Here is a 22,454-nt window from a genome sequence, read left to right as displayed (position 1 = left end):
CAATTTAAATTGAAACCCAATTGACAGCAATAGATATTTAATATAAATATAATTTTTTTAGATATTCTACAATGTACCACTCAAGCTTTCGTTTTTATGTTTAATATACAAAGTGGAGACATGTGCTACAACCGGATACAGAACATTCTACGTATAAAAATAGATTAAAAAGGATGGATAACATTTTTTTGCTTGAGTCTTCGCCTCCAAGACAAGTGAATTTGAAAATTTGATGGGCATACGTAAGATTGAACACGCTTTCGCTGACGCGTCTGACCATTAATTTATTTTTCTACTTACGCTCAAGTCCAAGTCATACTCTGTTGCACGCATACTCAATTTTAAAGTGGATTTTCTCGAAAACAACGCATCAAACGAAAAAATGGTATCATACTTTTTTGTTTAATTTTACATGTAGAACCATTCTTTGTCCGGTTGCACCATGTGTACCATCCTTTATGTAACATGTTTCTCTTCTGGTTCCTTAGATCTAATGATTGAAGCATACAAGATCTTGTTTTAAATTATATTTAATATACTGATAAAATAATTGTTAGGTGGATCGAAACATATTCTGAGAAGATAGATTCAACACTACACTGTGGAGCATAACACCACAGACATTTCTAAGATCTTTATAATTCAAAAGAAAAATTCAAAGAAAGTAGTTTTATAATACGAAGAAATAAACAATGAACTTCAGCTGAAACATACTCAAGTGGTTTGCGTATGTATCGTGATAAAGTTGAAAAATATTATGCAATCGGTGCAAAACTATAGCACCATTTTCATTCTAATTAAAAATTTTGACTTGACGCAGATTTTTATAGTTAATTTACATAATTTCATCTGGTAAATAACTTATTGAAAAAAAACAAGATGCAATTTTAGCATGTGTCCAACAAGAAATGAGAATTCAAGAAATCTCATAAAGTTATATTGAAATTTTTACACGATTCCTTGATAAATGGGAAAAATTAGGAAGGAGAGAACCTACACAAAAAGAAAATAAATTATCTCTGCGTACTGGGAGACGAATTATTCATGTTGGAAGAAATACTTTAAAAAGTTGTCGAGAAATGGTACAGGAATGTGAACTTGACGTGTCACGTTCAACCACTCAGCATGTGTTTAAACGCAATTTTAATATTATTAGACAAAAACTAATTTCTGTACTTTCATCATGTAAGTTCATGTAAGTTAAGGATTATGTAAGTTAATCTTATAAATTAATAAGTAGAAAGATGATATTATATTATTCTTTCCCATTTAACGTCCTTTATTAGGTAATATTTTCCAAAAAAAAAAATTCAACTTCAACGGTTTAATTCTTACTGGAGGGAGCTACGAAAGGAACCAACATACTTTTCCAAACGCAATTTCAGTTGGGGAAACACTAATGGCGTTTTCTTTATTGAGAATAGCATAGAATACATCGAAATACTGGAGAACAATTTGTTGTTTCTTATTCACTCGAAGGACCACATTTCTTGGATATACCAACAAGATAATTCTGTCATAGATAAAGTCATGTGATGCATTATGGCACGATGTATTTACGCACAGTTTTCAAACATTTCACAGTTAAAAGTAGTTGTAATTGAATCGTGGAATGAAATCAACGAAGAAATTTTGAGAAAACTAATCACAAGCATACTCAGTTCCACTTTTGAGCCAATAGTGACGAAACAAGGTCCAACTCATCCATTCTATTCACTGAAACTATAACTTAATCATTCCATTGTAATTTAATATCGTTATTATAATTGGTGCTATAGTTGTGGACCAGTAAAATATTTATGTTATTGTCATATGTTGTCTTAAACAAATGTTCGCTCTTTTTTCATTGCTATAATTTCATTTTAGCCCAATTTGCGTAACACTATTAATACTTAGAAATCATTAATTATCATTCCGAAACTCTCGAAAATTGTAGTGGTGCTATAGTTGTGCTCCACAGTGTAGTTGTAGATTTGTATGACAATGGTCATAATAGCGGTTTTACCGTACTATAGATACCATAAAATATTCCGTGTCGCTTTGTATCGTTGCCTCGGCGTTGTATCGAGTGCGGGGGAGTAGGCGCGCGCGCGTTCTCGTCGCCGATCGACGTGACGACTACTGGTAATAAAGTTTCTGCTACTATGGAAACAGCGCTTAATACGACTACAGCGCAACGAGATGGAAGACGACTTTCCTCCCCCTCCCCTGACGCAACAGTCCCGCCCTGCAGAATATTTCTTCCACTACGAGCGGGGATTTCTTTCTCTGATTTATACATACTAACGTAGCCTAATGTGTAGCTCCCATTTCAACTGCCGATCGAGGACACATAACCATAGAACGGAATTCGTATGAACTCGTACCATAATCGACATTGTTCTCGAATTATAACCAATTTTGTTGTCCATCAATGTATGAAATTAACGCAAAGTCGAAATAGCCACCTTCGACGCTTTTTTATCGATAAAAACGATGAAACTTTCGTAGCCGCCATATTTGTCATTTAATCGTTCGAGCAACGCGACACTTGTATTTAATGGTACAATAGTTTATGAATTGTCATGGAGAGATATAGGGTCGCTCGATAATGAAATTTCACGCAAAAGTTTCAAGACTAAGATGTGTCTGTCAAATTCTCTATATTTTTTTCATTTCATCGTAGATTTAAGAAAAAGTCAACTTCTAGAATTTCCCAGCGAGAACCAACTTTCAATTCTCGTCATGTTCCCACGCGACATTTGTGGGAAGTATATTTGTAAGACCAGAGTTTTTGGGATGTGGTTTTCAAAATTTATCTTGGCGTTGACGACAAATTTTTGATAATTTAAAACCCAAGATTATTTTTTAAGTCAGTATAGGTTAGGTAATACTTCGTTTTTATGTTCTTAGAATTATAATGTATTTAACATTGTAACACAGCTTTGTTTTTTTAAAGGTTGTGTGTGTTTGCTTGATACTACATCTTTACGGTTCTAAAGGTTGAGCGTTGCTGCAATAGTACACGTAAAAACCTTTGTGTCTTTAAAGATTGGATGTCTTTGACGAACTACGACGATTTTGCGTTTCAACTTGGACATCAATACTACGTCTCTAGATTCTTAAAAAGGTTAATGTTGGTTACATAGTTTTGAAGTTTCTAAAACTTGTCAATCATTGATTTAGTACTACGTCTGTTTAGCCTGAAGGTTTATCGTCGCTAATATAGTAATACCCGTGTTTATTTTTCAAAGTAGAGAGTTTTTGACGTAGCACTACGTTCCTTTGTTCTACAAATTAAGGGACATTGATATAGTGCTGCATCATCTTAACTCTGAAAGTCAGGTGCTACTAAAGTAGCACTAGGTCTCCTCGTGAGCTAAACTCAAGCACCTTTGATACATTTTAATTGCATTTTCTTTTACGGTATACTCGTAATCTTTTCTTTGTATGTCGGAGCGTAATTATAATAATGTAAATCGCAATACCGATTCTCTTAATGCGTTTACGATCTGTTTTTATTATTCATTTCTCAATTCAATAAAGGTGATAACAGTTTACAGTACAGTAGAAACTTGACTGTTGCAGAAAATCGGAGCTCAACATTTTTGCAATAATCGAGGATTCTGCGATCATCAAGGTAACCAATCCAATGATTAGTAGCCTTGCACAGTCTATCCCTATTACTATACTCGACTTTACTGGTTGCATAACAACTATCCCTTCTATTCGTCGACACCATGCAACGAACGAGGCTCTCGTGCAATAATCGAGGTCCTACCGTAGTACAGCTAGTTATCGTAATTGTAAGTCGTGTTTTCTGCCTGTCGTACTTGTTTGCGTAGAGACCAAACCTTTAATGTGCAAGAAGATATCCGTTTTAGTCCCCCAAAACCTAAATTAGTTTTGCCTTTCAAAATAAATTATATTATATGACTTAAGGGTGTAAAATTACTGTCTAGACTGCCGTTTTTTCGACCATTTTTGTGATTTTTTTTTTTAATGGTAGGTAGGCTGTTTTGTACTGAGATTTTGCAGATATGTTTATTCATCTTAAAAGTATACAGGGTGTTCGGCCACCCCTGAGAAAAATTTTAAGGGAGATTCTAGAGGCCAAAATAAGACGAAAATCAAGAATACTAATTTGTTAATGGAGGAACTTCGTTAAAAAGTTCTTAACGTGTAAAGTTCCGCCCGTACTGAATTTTTTCTAGAAAGTGGGTAGGATTTCGGGGGTATGTTTAATGATCAAGAATGATTGTAATTGACCCCCGCAATCAAAAATAATTTTTCCAGAACAATTTGAAATTTTTTAATTTTGTCGAAAAATTTCACGTCTTCTTGAATTTTTTTCTCAGAAATGGGTAGGATTTCGAAGGTATGTCTAATAACCAAAAATTATTGTAATTGATCCCCGCAACCGAAAATAATTTTTCCAGAACGAGTTGAAATTTTTTTTCGCCGAAAAATTTAGGCACTGTCGATTTTTCTTAAAAATTCGTTTTTGATTTTTAATAATTTTGTTTAGCGATCTACAGAAAAGTTGTTTAATACTTTTTAGTAGGTATCCATGACCTCTACTTCTTTCCAAAATTTCAACCCCACATTTTCTCTATTGTAGGAGTTATGACCTTTCGAAAATTGGACCATTTTTATGGGGTTTTTATCACTTTGCGGGGTTAAGGAACAATTTTTCGAATATTCTTGGAATGTCTACATATTCTGCACTAAAATACGCCTAGTTTGCATTTTGAAACATTAAAATCGTCCAATCCGTTCAGATATTATGACATTTTAAAGAATCGCATGAAATTTCAAGGAATCATTTCTGACCACACATTATATTTTCAATAAAAATTTTTTTCTCAAAAGTGGATAGGATTTCAGAGGTATGCGTATTCACCATAAATGATTGTAATTGAGCCCCGCAACCAAAAATAATTTTTTCAGAATGATTTGGAATTTGTTAATTTAATTTTTTAATAATTGTTTAATTAAACCTCAGTCAAGGAATTGATATTCTTGGTTTTCGTCTTACTTTGGCCTCTAGAATCTCCCATTAAAATTTTTCCCAGGGGTGGCCGAACACCCTGTGTACAGTATTTTTTGCATCAAAAAATATTAAATATTGTGGGAGTTATAAAGTCTTGTTTAATGGCTTTTTTGAAAAAAGTACTCCACTGGCTTCCACGATTCCATTCGATTCGCTAATTTGAAACAGAGGTGGCTAAAGTATCTTCATTAGGAAGGGTATAGTTATACCAGGAACTAGGGTACCTAATTTAGGGGGACTAAATAAAGGAATGGCGGCACTTCAAGTTTCGAATTTCTATTTTTTAACCTTTCTTTCGTCTTTAGCATATTAAAAAATCTAGTAAAATTCAATATCTTTTAAAATGTCTAGCTTCATCGATAAATGCGTGTCTGCTGAATATTCTCTCCAAATTTGAAGTCAATTGGTCTGTTAGATCTTGAAATATCGTGGGAGTTAGTTTAAAAAAACGCATTTAAATTACAAAAAAGGCCGAAAAAATGACAGTTTAGACAGCAATATTTCCTTAAAACCATAATTGATACATATCAGAGTCACCCTTTGTTACGGAGGTTTAATAGTACAGTAGAACACTATTCTCCCCATTAATTTTTGTCATCTATCTATTTGCAATCCCCATAAAGTGTATATATTTCGTGATTTTCAATAGGCTGTATAGTAGAAAACTTTGTATTATTCAATACTTATTATTACAGAATTTTGTTTCCAATCGACAGAAACATATTTTCTGATCAACATTGACACGTTGTGGCTTTATCATTCAAATATTTTCAAATTTATTCTGTAATGCATCTGCTTCCATTTTGACTCGTGATTAAAGATAAAAGGTCAAAATGTACTTAAGAAAACTTCCCTACATCATTGAATATTTCTATATTTCGCACTATAATTCGAAGAAATGACACTTTAACGTGGGTTAAGGACGACAGTATACGTCCATTGTAGATTTCTTGGCTTGCGTGTTACGATAACAAAACGGAGCCTAATGTATGGTAAAGGATATTCTTAAATGGATTCGTACTCGCAGATGAAAAGAAGAAAACTACATTTTGCAGATATCTCAATAGGAAACTTCGCTCGATTCTCGTTATTCTTTGAACGCTCCCTCTAATGGAACATCGAAAGAGGGGCCGTGTCAGACCTTTCCTCCGCATTGTATTCCAACAGCGCTCGCTATCTTCTCTGATAGAATGTGCATTCGTTGCACGAATGTCTCTCGAGAGTTCGATAATTATTACAGATATCGAGATGTGTGCGTCGCCTTACGTGGCAAGGTAATTTCCGAAGTGGACTTTGCGTTACCTTGTGCGTCCATTATCTGACTTTATCTCTTTGTTTGGGGCTGAAAGTCGCGTGTCAAGGCAAGAACACTTTTGCAATTTTAATGAAGCCATTAATCAGTCGGTACCATCCTAACAAGTAATGATCAGAAACGTGTAGTTCTATCGGACGTTGAACGAGAAATTCGAGGAATTAGAGTACTGAGAAGTAATTGAAAATAATGAATAAAATATGTTAATGTCGATCATCCCCGAAAGAATACACCGATAATGTTTCAACGTAATATGTTTTTAATTGGCGAACGTCGATTAAAGCGGTAACGACCGACACGAATGAAAATATTACATTTAAATGTGGAATAACAACTTTTTAACTTCTCTTCTCTTTCCAGCTAATTCGCTCGATGTTTCGACGTTTCTCGATTTATTTCGTGCTGCATATACAGGGCGTATGATAACCCCTGGAAAGAAAACTTTAATAAGAGATTCTAGAGACCAAAATAAGACGAAAATCAAGAATACCAATTTGTTGATTGAGGCTCCGTTAACAAGTTATTAACGTTTAAAGTTCCACTTGTAGAGCGACAATTCGCGAACAGCTGCGTGCGCGTGGTAATGGTTCTCATTCAGCATAAGAAGATTGACGATTTACAGGCAGAACTTTAAACGTTAATAACTTTTTAACGAAGCTTCGATCAACAAATCCTTATTCTTGATTTTCGTCTTATTTTGGCCTCTAGAATCTTCCATTAAAATTTTTCTCAGAAGTGGCCGATCACCCTGTATAAAAAATGTCTTTGAGGCAACCGTCGAAGAATCACGGGAAGCTTCCTCCTTTTCATGGCGCCGTTCCTCCCGAGCTACGGCTAGCTCGTCAATTATTTCCTCTAATTAGCGTTAATGTCAAACGAAACTCGTTGCCCTTTTCCGTACAGGGAACGTTCGTTTCCGTGCGGTCGATGATCAGTATTATCGGAATACTTGGTGCTTCCTGCGGCAGTCGGCACCGGTCCCAGTTAATCAATAGGAGCCACAGGTATGCGAGCACATGCATGCAGCTTTATCGTCGAGTGTCTTGTTAGAGTAGTCATCGAAAATGTCAATGACAGGACGGTCAATTGCGCGCGAAGCGAGTGGAATCTCGTTGGTCCAAAAAAACTCCCCTATCGAGGAGAAAGGATACAATAATTTTTTGCCGAACGTTAGACTTAGGGAACCAGTCAGTTTGATGGATTTCAGGCTGCATATTTAAACTGGAAACTTATAAACATCAAGATAAATGTACCGACGAGTGACCAGAAGAAATATTGTTCCAAAATCATTGATACTAATATTAATTATTGCTAAACGCTTTATATTATTTAATCATACAGCTTCAGGCAATAAAAATGATGTCAACGGAATACTTTCTTAGGACATTTAAAAAATTTTTTGCAATATTGCAATTATTTATACAGAAAGTTTTCGTTGCCAATCCTAAATTATATGAAGTTGCTCCTATTGCCATTTCTGTTGTGAGTGTTATTGTTTACATTCTGTTATTTCTTAATAGGTACACATATTTTGTCGTAAATAATTGTTTACGTGCATAAAATCAAACATGAGTATACTCATGGTTGGCAATGGGAACACTTTTATACTTATGTCTCTGGCCAGAAAAGGTTTACAAATTCAAAAAACTTTATGTTATAACGTATTTAAGTTATTTACTTAAGTTAATTACGCAAGCATACAGCGAATGGGTTAATTTCTTAGGATTTAGTTAAAGATGAAGTACATATTACGAAGATAACTATTATAATATTAGCTTTGTTTATGAGCGAATGGATTATAAGATTCTGAGCGCAACTTCTAAACTTAGAAATCATAGTATTTTATAGAAAGATATAAGAATTTTGCGATAAGATTATCGTAACACGTATAAATTTACAAAATTTACAAGAGCTTACATCTCTATGCTGACTAAATAAGAACAAAAACCAACAGCAGCTGAAAAAATATAGGTGTCTAATATGTTTCAGTGCTCTACCAATGTACCAAGTTGTACAAAAATCGGAATATAGCTGATGGTATATCGTATTCACACGTTCACGGAGAGACAAAATTTATATAAACTGAAAAAATAGACAAATGACTTACGTAAAGTGATGCAATCCTACTTACTTCACGCGATGTAGTAGGTAAAAGAAGTTTTTAAATACACAAAGACAAAATAAAATGAAAATATTCAGAATAAATAATAATTTCAAAAAATAATAACAATATAAAATTGAATGCATGGTAACGTGGATTTAATGTTATGGATTTTAATGTTATAGCTTTCATGTCAGTTTGCATAGCAATAAAAGTAGGTGCTATAGCATTTAAGTCATTTTGCATCGCAATAAGAACGAATGCTATAGCATTTATGTCATTTTGCGTCACAATAAAAATAGATGCTATAACATTTAAGTCATTTTGCATCACAATAAGAACGAATGCTATAGCATTTATGTAATTTTGCGTCACAATAAGAACGAATGCTATAGCATTTATGTCATTTTACGTCACAATAAAAGTAGATGCTATAGCATTTAAGTCATTTTGCATCACAATAAGAACGAATGCTATAAGCATTTATGTCATTTTGCGTCACAATAAAAATAGATACTATAGCATTTAAGGAGGTATTGCTGTCTAGACTGTCAATTTCACGGCCCTTTTTGTGATTTTTTTTTAATGATAGGTAGAATGTTTTGTACTGAGACTTTGTAGATATATTTATTCATCTTATAAGCATGTACAATATTTTTCTCATGGAAAAATATTAAAAATCGTGGGAATTATAACTTCTTATTTAAAGGCCCTTTTGGAAAAGGTGCTCGAATGGCTTCCAGGATTCCAGATAATTTGAAACAGAGGGGGTTAAAGTATCTTCATAAGGAAGGTTGTAGTTATAGCAGGAACTAGGTAGAAGTCAAAATTCTGATGAATAAAGAAATGACGACGCTTTTAGTTTCGAATTTCTATTTGTTAATCGTTCTTTTGTCTTTAGCGTATCAAAAAAAAAATAGTAAAACTCAATATTTTTTTAAATCTCTAGTTCCAGCTATAAAGGCGCGTCTACTGAATATTTTCTCCAAATTTGAAGTAAATCGGTCTGCTGGATCTTGAAATATCATGTAAGCCAGTTTAAATGCGTTTTTTTAAACAAGAAGCTATAACTCTCGCAATTTTTAATATTTTTTGATGAAAAAAATACCGTAGATACCTATAAGACGAATAAATATATTTGCAAAATGTCAGTACAAAACAACCTACCTGTCGTTAAAAAAAAATCACAAAAGGGGCCGAAGAAATGACAGCCTAGAGAGCATTACTCCCTTAAGTCATTTTGCATCACAATAAGAACGAATGCTATAGCATTTATGTCATTTTGCGTCACAATAAAAATAAATGCTATAGCATTTATGTAATTTTGCGTGTCCATTAAATTGAATCCTATAGCATTCACGGCCGTGAACGTGTTAATGGAATGAAATCGTTCTCCAGAAAAAGTTCCGTTCCGGTAGGTAACGTAAGGAAGAAAATTCTATGAGGAGTAGAAGAAGGGGTAGTTTAGTGTCTGTTGCAAAGAACCTGCGAAGAAAAAGAAAAATGATTAAGAAGCGGACGGACGTTGATCCGTCTCGTTGACAGTTTCGCGCGAAGCGTCCCTGAAGGGTGGCTTTCGCCCTTTGAACCGAGCGCCGGAGCGCCCAAGCGGCCGAGCTTTAATGTGTATCACGGGCTGGCTGCCCCCTCTTTCTTTATTCTCCCCGCAGTCTCGGCCTATCCTCATCTGTCCCCGTTCCTCCCTTCATCTCTTGCCCTCTGCCGCTTTTCTCGTCCCGTCCGGAGGGACGATTGACGTATCGATTCCAGTAGGGTGGTGGTGCAGCAGTCTGGCCTTCGCCGTCGTGTCTGCGTGGTCCAAAAGTGCTGGCGTCGTCTCAGCACCGATGTTCTCGTCGTTTTCTTAGTCGATCTAACCGCCGCGTAGTCCGGAGGATCGATGCAGAAGGAGCGTTACCAGCGAGTCGCTGTGACTCGCGCGCCTTCCACGTGACGAATCCTCATGGGACCAGCCTTACACGGGACGATACCCTCCACGAGACTTCGAACGAGCACGCGATCCATCTTCGATCCGCTGGTACTCGCGGAAATCCGTCATTCGCATCTTTGGCATTCGCCGCCGCGAGTTAGACCACGAATGTAAATCGCTGCTGCTGGTGCTGCGACGGGTTCGGTCAACGACATCCCTCCGTGGTTCCTCGCGTGCATCCTGACTCTGACGAACGCTTCCCCGGCACGGAATTCCACCCACGGAATTCAAGGGGTTAGTTATCGGAACCTCAGCTGCGAGCACGTGACTGATTACCCAGCGGATGGCATCGAAGTTGCTTTTACGTTATTCGTGAAAATTGTTCGATTTTCCTAAAATTGATTCGATGAAAAGTGTCGGGGAAATATCAACGACTCGTATGTGAATTAATTAGATTTTTCAGTGATAGTGCCGTGTGATTATTTTGCAGCAGTAATCATAAACACGAGTGCTCGACTCGGAAGCCTCTGTAAGTCGAAGCTGTATTCGTTCCCCTTTATAAATCGTCGATAACTTAAACAGAAACAGAATTTATATAAATTGGTCTGTGCAGCTTGAAACACAATTACGCGCATCCTGACGGTTCGCGGAATCCTAATGGCCCGGACATCAATCGACTGTAATTTGTTTCTGTTTCCTTTACATTGCACAAGTCGCCTTGTACTACATTTCGCTCCGTTGGTTCTCGTAGCAAGCATTCGATGTCTAATTGCATTGCAGCCAGCAAATAAAAATTAATATTTTTCCTTGTCCTGTTACTCGTTTTTTTTTTAACTAAGTAACAATTTAATTAATAACTCGAATAAATATCACTTTAAAAATAATACAGAATAATAAAAGAAAACTGATAAATCCTTCGAAGGAAATATTTCTCTTTCAAGAGTCGCGTCTTGAACGATCGGAAACCCTTTTTATCCTATTCTTTTCTTTCCGTATTTTCTCTTTTTAAACAATCCGATAAGATAACGATCTCGAATCACGTTTGTGTCTTCGATGACATTCTTCGCCAACATAATTTCATTTATAAAGAGGAAGGTGAAACTTCTAAGTTTACGAGACATTTCAATTCATAAAATTCAGGTAAACAAAGATAATCGAACCTACAGGTGCACGTGCAATTTCGCCAACTTCGCGCTAAATGTTAAATGTTTGATCTTGACGCGTAATTGTAAATGAAAATTGCCTACCGAGCCTCTTGTAACCCGAAATGTTTGCCGTCTCCCTTAAACTTCGACTTACCGAGGACCGAATTGTATTTGCGTCAAAACGAAATATATATCCAGTGTAACGATAGTTTCTCAAGCAGAAGGTGATCATTTCCAGTGAACGTGCAAGTGACATTAAATCGAACCTCTCGCCAGCCTTCGCATCCGAAATAGCTTGATGTCGACGGGACGAATTAACGCGCGACGAAATTTAATAGGAGCGTTTAGGGATTCTGTGTTCACTGATAACATTCACGTACGCAGACACGCTACACCTCAGCTGGATTTAGATGCGGTGCTCATAGTCGTTGATTTCATCCGGCTCTGTTGGCTGTACTCCGAATGCTGTTGGCACTCTACGACTGGATCGCGTGGACAACTAGCGATTGTTTTGTTCAGGCTCAAGTTGCCCCAGAGCCATTAGAAACAGAAGCAAATCGACGATACATTACAGTTATCGAAGTGCACGGGATTACGAAGAAAATTCACGAAAGACGTTTACTCGATCTTTGACGAATCCTTAACCAACGTGACGCTCAACGTGAAAATTAACGAAAGAAACGGATATTAATTTTTTAGTTGATCTTTGACCGATTAATCGTTAGAAGCAAAAAGAAATGGGAATGGAAACAAACAAGGAAAGTGAACAATTTTAAAGCATTATTGCAAAGTTATTAGGAGCCAAGGAAAGTCGAGGAAGCGTACTCGTCCAGTTATATGTTAAAAATGAAACAGTAGTCGATCTACCAAAGAGAATTCAGTCATTACAGACGACGTTGACGATGTTGAGAACTATACGAAGTAATGGAGCGTCGATGAAACGAAGGAAGCAGTAATTGGATTTCACAAATCGAGTGGTTCGTGATCACTTTTCTTCGACCGACTAGAATTCTTTAAAATCCATTCGACATTCGATCGAAGGAATAATTAAAAAATGTTATAGAAACAGTGCTCCGGAGAAATTCGGAGAACTCGATCGTCCTCGTTGAAACAAATACGTCTTTCGAACCGTCGGAGCATTTGAGAATCCGAGTAAACTGAGCTCCAGAAACCGTCGACTCTGGCGCCCGTTGATGCACCAATCGTCGCGGAGCATCGGATCGTACTCGTGGTACGATGAATCCGAATCGTGAACACCTCGGTTGGAACCTACATTCGCGGTACGATCATGTTTGGTGCAAGGCGGTCAGACGTCGTCCCCAGAATCCCGCGGGAATCGTACGCGTCGGAGAGTCAACTTCCTGACACTAACGCGAGGACAGAACGATCGCACTGGCAACGGGATCGTGAACAGTGTTCCGTACTTCGCGACCAGCACGGTTTCGATCTCGGTTGGTGAAACGCTCGTTGGACGATGATCCAGGATTTTCGTTGGCGGTGATCACCAGCAGGAACCACGGAGTCGTCGCCACGGATCGGCGGCGATCGAGCTGCAGCTCTGTCGCTCGTACAGGTTGGTACTGCTTCTTGTTCGAATGGGTCGAATACAGTCTCGGGAATCTTTGGTTCCAGGATGAGATAAGACTCTAGAATAAAAGTCCTTATAGTGCAGTAGTGGCTTGGAGTCAAGAAGGGTTGGTGACTATCCAACCTCAATGATATGGCAAATCATTGAGAGGGTTAGTAGTTCCATGTCTCGTAACTTGGCAGGTGTCTATCGCCTTCAACATCTACTGATATAGGCGAAAAGCTTCAGTATAGCACAGCTTGCGCTTAGGCGCCTGAGAATAGCTGAAAGACACACTCACTATTTCTTGTTCGAGTGACGATCGTTAGCTTTGGCGTTCGCGTGACTCTTTGATCGTATTCCATCTCGGCCCGAGAAGCCGCAGAGGTCCGCCTTCCGCGACCAGAGAATAGATACAAAGGAAACCGCGATGGCTTTTTCGCGAATCAACGTTTCTCTTTTTCTCGCCGAGACCGAACGCGGGAACCTGGTTAACCTGTATTCATAGATCTTGGCACCAGCGGCGTTGTTTTAATTTCGAATGGAGGAATTCGGGGGGACGAGATGTTTTTAGGACGGTTGACTGAACTGATTCGACCTGGCAGCGTGCGCGTTCGAGGTGCTCCAGCGGTTAATGGAATTCCATTCCCGAGGATGCCGAAAGAAATTGGATTTATAGTAGTTTTGGTTTACTTTTAACATTGTTACGTCGTTGGCTCGAAAATTGGTCGATTTTCAAATGTTTAACCGTTTTACCGTTATCAAATAAACGAATAAAGAAAAGACGTTTATTTGTTTTTTCGTGAATATCAGTTTACAGAATATCTTATTCTTATTATTGTGTAAGGATATCAGGAATGGTTAACTGGCATGTGATCAGATTCAAATATTCGGTCACTTTCAACTTGAATATAAACTGTATTATTTAATATTACTGTAACTATTTAACATAAAAGAACATAAAAACGTGAGGGTAAAAACCATAAGTGACTATTCTCGATCAGAGTTCGATGCAAAATGACTTTTCGCTGTCGAAGTTGAACCCTCTCGATTCCTATCTACATATTCTAAACAAATGAGGTAATTGATATGGAAGACCCCTTTTACTACGCACTTTCAAGGAGCAGACCCCCAAACACATGTACATTTCTTACAATTGAATAATGCAAAATACTAAAATATTGCAAAAATATAATAACAGACATGTAGTATACCTCCCCCACTCGTACGATTTTTTGGATTTTTCTTTTAATGGTGCCTAGCGATACAAAATACATTAAAAAGATCTATTTCATTTATACGTGTATTGTATAATGCAAAAAATGCTCTATTTCTCAAATGTCTAAATGGTGTGCGTGCTTGTTAGTCGTAAAGTCTACAAAGGAGTTCTTCAAGATGGGGTGCTCAGTCCTTTGTTTTACCTAATATATGCTAATGACATCACTCAAAACTTAGACAGTAATCTCTCAATTTGCAGATGATACCGCTATTTTTACACGCTTTAATATCCCTATTGTATCTAAAAAATCTATGGAAAGAGCTATTTCTCTAGTCGGTAGTAAGCTAAACTTATTGGGTCTATCCTTTTCACCTGAAAAAACGGTTCTAATTCTTCACAATAGAAAAGGAATTTTACCTGGTTCCTGTACCCTTAAGGTAGAAAATTATGTAATTATATCGAGTCCGACAGTCAAATTCTTGGGTATTTTCTTTGACTTTCGATTCACGTTCGAAGAGCACATTGAACATGTTCGTAATAAATGTTCTCAGGGACTTAATGTCCTTAAGTTTGTCTTCGGTATTAGATGGAGATCTGACCCAAGCACATTAATGGGGGATTCTAGAGGCCAAAATAAGACGAAATTCAAGAATACCAATTTGTTGATGGAGGCTTCGTTAAAAAGTTATTAACAATTACATTCAAAAATTTCAATACGTTCTGAAAAAATTATTTTCGGTTGCGGGGGTCAATTACAATCATTTTTGGTGAATACATATACCTCCGAAATCCTATCCACTTTCGAGAAAAAAAGTCGGGTATGTGCTGAAATTTTTCGGCGTAAAAAAAATTTTTCAAATCATTCTAAAAAAATTATTTTCGCTTGCGGGGGTCAATTACAATCATTTTTGGTCATTACACATATTCCCGGAATTCTACACATTTTCGAGAAAAAAATTCCTTACCGAAAATCTAATGTCTGATCATGAATGAATGATTCCCCTGAAATTTCATGTGTTTCAAATCGTTCTAAAAAAATTATTTTTAGTTGCAGGGGTCAATCGCAATTATTTTTGGTGAATAGACATACCCCCGAAATCCTACGCACTTCTTAGAAAAGAATTCGAGAATGTGTGACAATTTTCGACAAAATTAAAACATTTCGAATTGTTCTGGAAAAATTATTTTCAGTTGTAGGGGTCGATTACAATAATTTTTGGTGAATAGACATACTTTCGAAATCCTATCCACTTTCTAGAAAAAAATTCAGAAAGGTGCCTAAATTTTTCGGCGAAAAAAAAAGTTTTTAATTAATTCTGAAAAAATTATTTTCGGTTGCGGGGATCAATTACAATTATTTTTGGCGAATAGACATACCCCCGAAATCCTGCGCATTTCCGAGATAAAAGTTCAGTACGGGCGGAACTTTACAAGTTAATAACTTTTTAACAAAGCCTCAATCAAGAAATTGGTATTCTTGATTTTCCTCTTATTTTGGCCTCTAGAATCTCCCATTAAAATTTTTCCCAGGGGTGGCCGAATAAAACTGTATAAAAGCCTAATACGTTCCATTATTGAATATAATTGTTTTATCTACTTTCCTCAACGTGATTCTCATCTTCTACGGATCGAAAGAGTTCAATTTGCAGCTATTAGTGTCGTTTCGGGGTACAGACTTAGTACTCCGACTAATATCCTCCTTGCGGAATCCAAGTTATGGGCGGCGTTCTTGTGTAATAAATTCCTCATCACTAAGTTATCTTACAGAGAATGCGATTTATATAAAGTAATAAACTCATACATCTCCACATTGAAACAACAAACTTCAAAAATCCCTTTCTATGATTCCATTTCAAATTAATTCGCTTCTTCCCCTTAAAGACTTCCTCAGGTTCGAAACTAACTTCCTTTCCTATACCATGAATTATAAGGTTTTATGCCCCAGAGTTAATCTAGACATCGAACTTGGGGCTCTCATTAGAAACTCTCCTAAGCTCAATATCACCTTTATGGACCACTAGAACTCTAAACCACTCTACTCCATTTCTTTCTATACTAATGGGAGTCGAGATCATGATCAGGAACGTGTCGGTGCTGCGTTCTTTTCTCCTAAACTGAACACTTTACCTCGTTTAGGTTTAAATAAATTTATTTCATCTTTTACCGCAGAGAGCATAGCAATTAAAAACTCCCTGGAACTTGCTTCTATGCACCCGTATGATAATATCTCTATTTATTCAGATTGCCTTAGTGCCCTGCTCTTTATCTCCAACCCTTACTTCGACGTTAAAATAAATCTCGTTCTTATTAATATCAAAGTAATTCTTCATAATCCTTTCCTTCACGGCATAAAAATTTTCTTTTTTTGGATTCCGGCTCACTCTGGTATTTGTTTTAATGAGGAAGTAGATAAACTGGCAAAGAAGACCTCTAGTTTTCCTGCTAGGATTTTAAAGTTTCAAAATGCAAACTACGCGTATTTTGGTAAAAAATATATATAAACTCCAAGAGTATTCGAAAACCTGATCTTTAATCCCGTAAAGTGAGAAAACCCCCATAAATGTTGTCCAATTTTCGAACGTCTATAACTTCAACAATAGTCAATGGATCTCATTTTAGTCTGGAAGTAGAGCTCATGGATACCTACAAAATAGTATTAGAGAACATTTTCGTACAGTATCAAACAAATTTATTGAAAATCGAAAACGAATTTCTAAGAAAAATCGACAGGGGTAAGTGCCTAAATAAAACAAATTTCAAATCGTTCTAAAAAAATTATTTTCGATTGCGGGGGTCAATTACAATTATTTTTGGTGAATAGACATACCCCCGAAAACCTAAGCATTTTCGAAAAAAAAATTCCTTACTGAAAATATAATTTCAAGCCAGAAATGTCTCCCCGAAATTTCATGCGATTCTTTAAAACGTCATAACTTCTGAGCGGATTGGATGATTTTAATGTTTCAAAATGCAAATTACGCGTATTTTAGTGGAGAATATGTAGACAGTCCAAGAATATTCAAAAAGTTGTTCCTCAACCCTGTAAAATGGCAAAAACCCCATAAAAATGGTCCAATTTTCAAACGGCCATAATTCCTACAATAGTGAATATATTAAATTGAAATTTTGGGAGAAAGAATAGTTCATAGATACTTACAAAAAAGTATTAAACAACTTTTCTGTAGAGCGTTAAATAAAATTACTAAAAATCAAAAACGAATTTCTAAGACAAATCGACAAAGGGTAGGTGTCTAAATTTTTCGGCGTAAAAAAAAAATTTCAGATCGTTCTGAAAAAATAATTTTCAATTGCAGGGATCAATTACAACCATTTTTGATGAATAGACATACCCCCGAAATCCTACGTACTTTTGAGAAAAGAATTCATTACCGAAATTATAATGTGTCGTCTGAAATGTTTTATGAATTTTTCTATAACTGAATAAAAAAATCTGCGGTAAATCTACGTATTTGCATATTGATTCTAAGATTTCAAAATATTATTGTTAATTTATTCTTAGTTCATTTCATTTCTCAATTAAGTATGCCTTATTTGTTATTTTTACCGAGAGTTTGAAATATAAAAGTTTAATGGTTCACGATATTATGGAGTTTTATTATTTCGCGCGACATTTTAGTCCCGTACTCAGGCTTCCCTCAGAGCTCTAGAAGGTCGGCTAAGTCCAAATCTGAAAGTCGTTTACTTGTATAAGTCACTTACAAAGGCTCAAAATATTTCGAACAATATTAGAATTCTTTATCGGTCCCATGGTTCACAAACAAATCTCTTCCCAGAAAATTTATTACTTTTATTAACAGATTGCGTGCTAACCATATCCAGTTGGCCTCCTCTCTTTAAAAAAATCAACCTTGCTTCCGATCCCAAATGCAGTTGCAGCTATCCTGAACAAGTGTATTATTTGTCAATGCCCACAGTTTGATATTGGCAGAAGAAATGATTGCTAAACTACGTTCATTAAATATATTCCCCCTTACATGACTAGCACTTTTCTTTTTCAACCAAGTATCTCCTCGCTAATGGTTATTTTCAAATTTCTAGAGAAGCATTGTGTATATATTTAATGTAAGCCAGCTGCTGTTCTAAATGTAGATATATATCCTAATCGTATTGTGCATCTATATGCATTGCTAATAATCCTGTAGAGGGTTACACAGCAGTCAACAAAAAAAAAAATGGTGTGTAGAAATTTACGAATGCCAATAATGATGGACAATTTATGCTATTATTTACTAATTTGAACAAAAAAGTAATAGCACTTATCTCTTGGTTTTTAAGGGTGTCTAGACGAAGAATTTCCAATATAATTATTAATATCAAATCACATATGTTGTAATTTATATGCATAAAATTTTAAGAATTTATACTGCACTCCTACAATTATTCTAATTTATTTATGGAGGCGTAATCTAACGAACGACGAACCAAAATAATATAAAGCAAACAAATAGCGTCAGCATTCCGAAATTCTTTGTTTTCACAAAGAGAAACAGTCTTCAGTCGTAGGCATTGCTTTTGAAACGATAGGAGGTGCAAGTTATAGTATACACGTAGTATCAAAAAACCTTGATAACGTTCTTCACAATGGGCCTTCGTTTTCCAAATATTTTGATTTAATATTTGGCATGTATCAAATAAAAATATTACATACATTTATTTTAAAGAGCCAGATGTAGTTGAGTCGGTAAAGCGATTAGCTACGAAGCTTTTGGTAGTGGGTTCGAATCCCCACCAAGTTACTTTTTTTCTTTTATTATTTTTAAATGCAAAAATATATTTCATTTATTATGTATGCATGACATAGGTATTAAGATAAAAATCCTTAAATTTTTAATACAAATACAGTAATACAATAGCATTATATGTCATATATTGTATATGTATAGAAACCTCTATAGCAGTGTAGATACTATTATAAAACAAAATGGCAGCAGACTCAACATCGACATTTAACAGCATTTTATCCCATAAAATGTAGTTAATGAAATTATTTATGTCCTGATAATTGCCACACTTAAAATTGTAATAGTAATAGTTGGTTCTTTGTACACTCGTATTCTCAGACTTTGATTAATTAATATATCAATATCTGAGATACAATTATATAATAAAAACAAGATCTAAAATATTATTATGTGGATTTATTATTGAATTTATCTGTAACACGTTATGAAAACTAAAGGTTTCAAATAAGAACTCAACAGTTGCAATTTCGGTGTGTACACGTATTTAATATTTAACGATTTCTTTTTATTATTTCTGTTGCAAATGTGTACGATAATTTGCATTTCAAATTTCTTGCACAAAATGAAAACCCTTTCAAGGATGTTATTCTTTTCCAAACTTATATTGTAGGCATTTATAGTAACACTTATCAGTAAAAGTTTTCTATGCAAAAGTTGTATGATACGAATGAAACCATAACGCGATCACATCTTTTATTAAACCGAATTATGACTACGACCAAAGTATTTGTCAGACCTTTGACACCGGATCGTTCAAAGTGAATTTCAAATTGATACATTTATATTTATTATATTTGCGAGAGAATATTATCACAGGAACGTAAAATATTTCCAAAGTACAGGCGTAGTCAAAAGTAAAACACACAAGTTCTTTTAGCTGCTATAACACAAATTTAAGGGTGAAATTAGCCATCAAACTTTCACCCCTACGTAGTTATTTTTAAAATTATTAGGGAGAAGAAAAAGTTGTTTGGTCAAATATTATATGATTTTTAATAAAAATAAAGCGATGTACGGTGATAAACGCAATGAAAAGTTAAAAAAAATCAGTTTTAGCGCTTCTTGTCATTGAAGTTGTTAATATTTTTCTAAAGGGCGAACTAGAATCTAAACTTCTACGCGTCTGACTAAAATAAGTCAGTTCCTCTTGTCTGGCGAAGTCGGATCCTATTCTACTTGTCAACCTGAAAATGAATTCTACACGATTGATCTTGCGAGATCTTATCTCCTTTGTCGAAGGTGATATGATCTCCTGTATTTGTCAGATCATATTCTATTTGTCTCGTCAGAAACCGTCTTATACACGATGGTCCAGAAAAATATTGTGAAAAACCTAAAAGAACAAAAAATTATTATTTAATTTTCTTGTCTAATTATTCTACCAATATTGATTTTATTTGTTACCATTACCTATCAAATGTTCGTTTCTAGATTTTTCTTTTATCCTCAATAGTTTAAAGAGAAACACCGTAGGCTTAAATATTTTAAGAATAATTTTATTACGTAAACTTTTATCGAAACGACTCAAAAAAATTCGCGTATTTACTATTGGTTATTTCATGATGCAAATGTTTATTATAATCGATATTCGTCGCTTGGGAAATATTTTTTGTAAATGTTTTGTAATTTGTATTTCTTGTATAATATGTTTGAAATTTTCAAAATGTTGGTTTATATCTACTTTGCTTAGCTAATTTACTTCTATCGATATTACAAATCTTATTTAATATTAAAACTACGTAAGTTTGTGTTTTTAATTTATTGTTGCATCATCTTGCAAATACTTTTAAAAAGAACCATGTGATTCTGTAACTTTTCAATTTATCTTTTACAGACAATATTTCTAGACTTACGATAGTGGAAATTTACAGAATACAAATAAAATTCAAACGATTTCGCGAAGAAACATTTCTATTTCTTCGTTTAGTACAAACTATTAGAATTTACGAGACAAAGATCACATTGCATATTTAGATATTTTCTTCGAAATGATCACGATAAATACGATTTATTTATCTTCAAAATCTTGCAATATTCTTCATTGCAATTGTATTTTTTACTATTTTAATCAGTAAAAACTTCTCGTAAAAGTCTTTAAATGATAACGGAAATATCGTAAAGTCTAGTAAAAAATAATAAATACCTTTTTGTATATTTAATCAATTTTAATAGGGCCGACAAGTTAAATTTCCCAATTAAATGCCTCCCGTGGAAGCAAATATAGAATTCTTGTTAGGATAGCAGCAAAGCGATCTAGTTTCATTTCTGTTCACAGATGAGTTAGCACAGCTGCCGCATAAATGGTACACTGTTAAACGACCTTTTCTCCCGTGAATGTATGCACTCGACCATTTCGAAATTCTTCGTTTACGTTCATAGATCTTGCGGCGTGAAATCTCGCACGTTCGATCGTTTCTCAAGCGTTTTCCATTTTATCTGTTCAACAGGTAGGCCACAGTTGCAATCGTGGTTGCATTACCAACGTTCCGCTAAGCCCAGCGAATCGATACGATGGCGAAACTGTCACATTCTATTTACCAAAAATGATACTGCATTATCCCTTCTGAACTATATTCCAACATTTCTCTATCCGCGGTTTCACACAGGGATTTTCTTCTTTATTTCGCGATCCATCTACTTACATTAATCTTAAAAACATATAATAAATTTTTTTATCAACTTTTAATAACCACACTCTAGTTAAATAATTTCTTTCGTTCGATTGTTCGAGCAGTCTATATTTTTGCAATTAATACGTACTTTAGTACAAAAAAAATTCTGACGTAACTTAGCAAGATATGTACGATAAATAACGATGAAGTGTCAAATTCGTATCTCTAATTTATTTTATAAAATTTCAAAAATATCTTTTTTCACGTGCAGACTAGAATTACTTACGAATGAAATTAAGTTCTAGAATTAGTGTTCTCGTATTCTACATTTTTCATTTTCGTCTTCGTTTGAAGGTTATAAATTTTCGAACAATTTTATTTATTAGACATTACAAATTTTCAAACAATTATTTCCCTTATTTGCCTGGGAAATGGTTTCATTATACTTCTATGCCCAAAGGCAGTCAGTATTCTACCGGTCTGATTAACAGACTATTTTCTTTTGCATGCTTAACCACACACGGTTCTCCTTCTACTACTTTGTTTAAAATCGTTTAAAGGCATTTCCTCTCCAAAGTATAAATTTTTGAAATTCTTAATTTTTACCGGTACATAAATCATGTGAAAGGTATACAATACTTGCACAAAAATTGTTTTATATTTTTATTAGTTTTCAAAGGGGTTCATACAAGACCAAGTCGTTATCCAAATAAATTATTTGGAAAATAATCACTAAGATAACATATTATTTTATTTGTTTGTTTACTTGAAAT

At 35.1% G+C, this 22,454-nt stretch overlaps 1 protein-coding gene across 5 annotated transcripts in view; it reads left to right on the top strand.

The window, feature by feature from the left end:
- Positions 1-22,454, top strand: part of LOC143347966 (uncharacterized) — a 240,932-nt gene that overhangs the window by 87,924 nt on the left and 130,554 nt on the right. The window contains exons 1-2 of one of the 5 annotated variants that reach the window (XM_076777658.1): positions 10,247-10,904; positions 11,759-13,093. The exons of 2 other annotated variants lie outside the window; for them this stretch is intronic. The gene's annotated coding sequence lies outside the window, so the exon portion shown is untranslated. Of the gene's footprint in view, positions 1-3,567; positions 3,620-10,246; positions 13,094-22,454 lie in introns of those variants that run through there. 2 more of the 5 variants (XM_076777659.1, XM_076777656.1) reach the window with 2 other exon arrangements.

Source organism: Colletes latitarsis, chromosome 11, assembly GCF_051014445.1.
Source record: "Colletes latitarsis isolate SP2378_abdomen chromosome 11, iyColLati1, whole genome shotgun sequence".
NCBI lineage: Eukaryota > Metazoa > Arthropoda > Insecta > Hymenoptera > Colletidae > Colletes > Colletes latitarsis.
The sequence above is the reverse complement of the archived record's forward strand: the minus strand, read 5'-3'. Positions and strand labels throughout refer to the sequence as shown.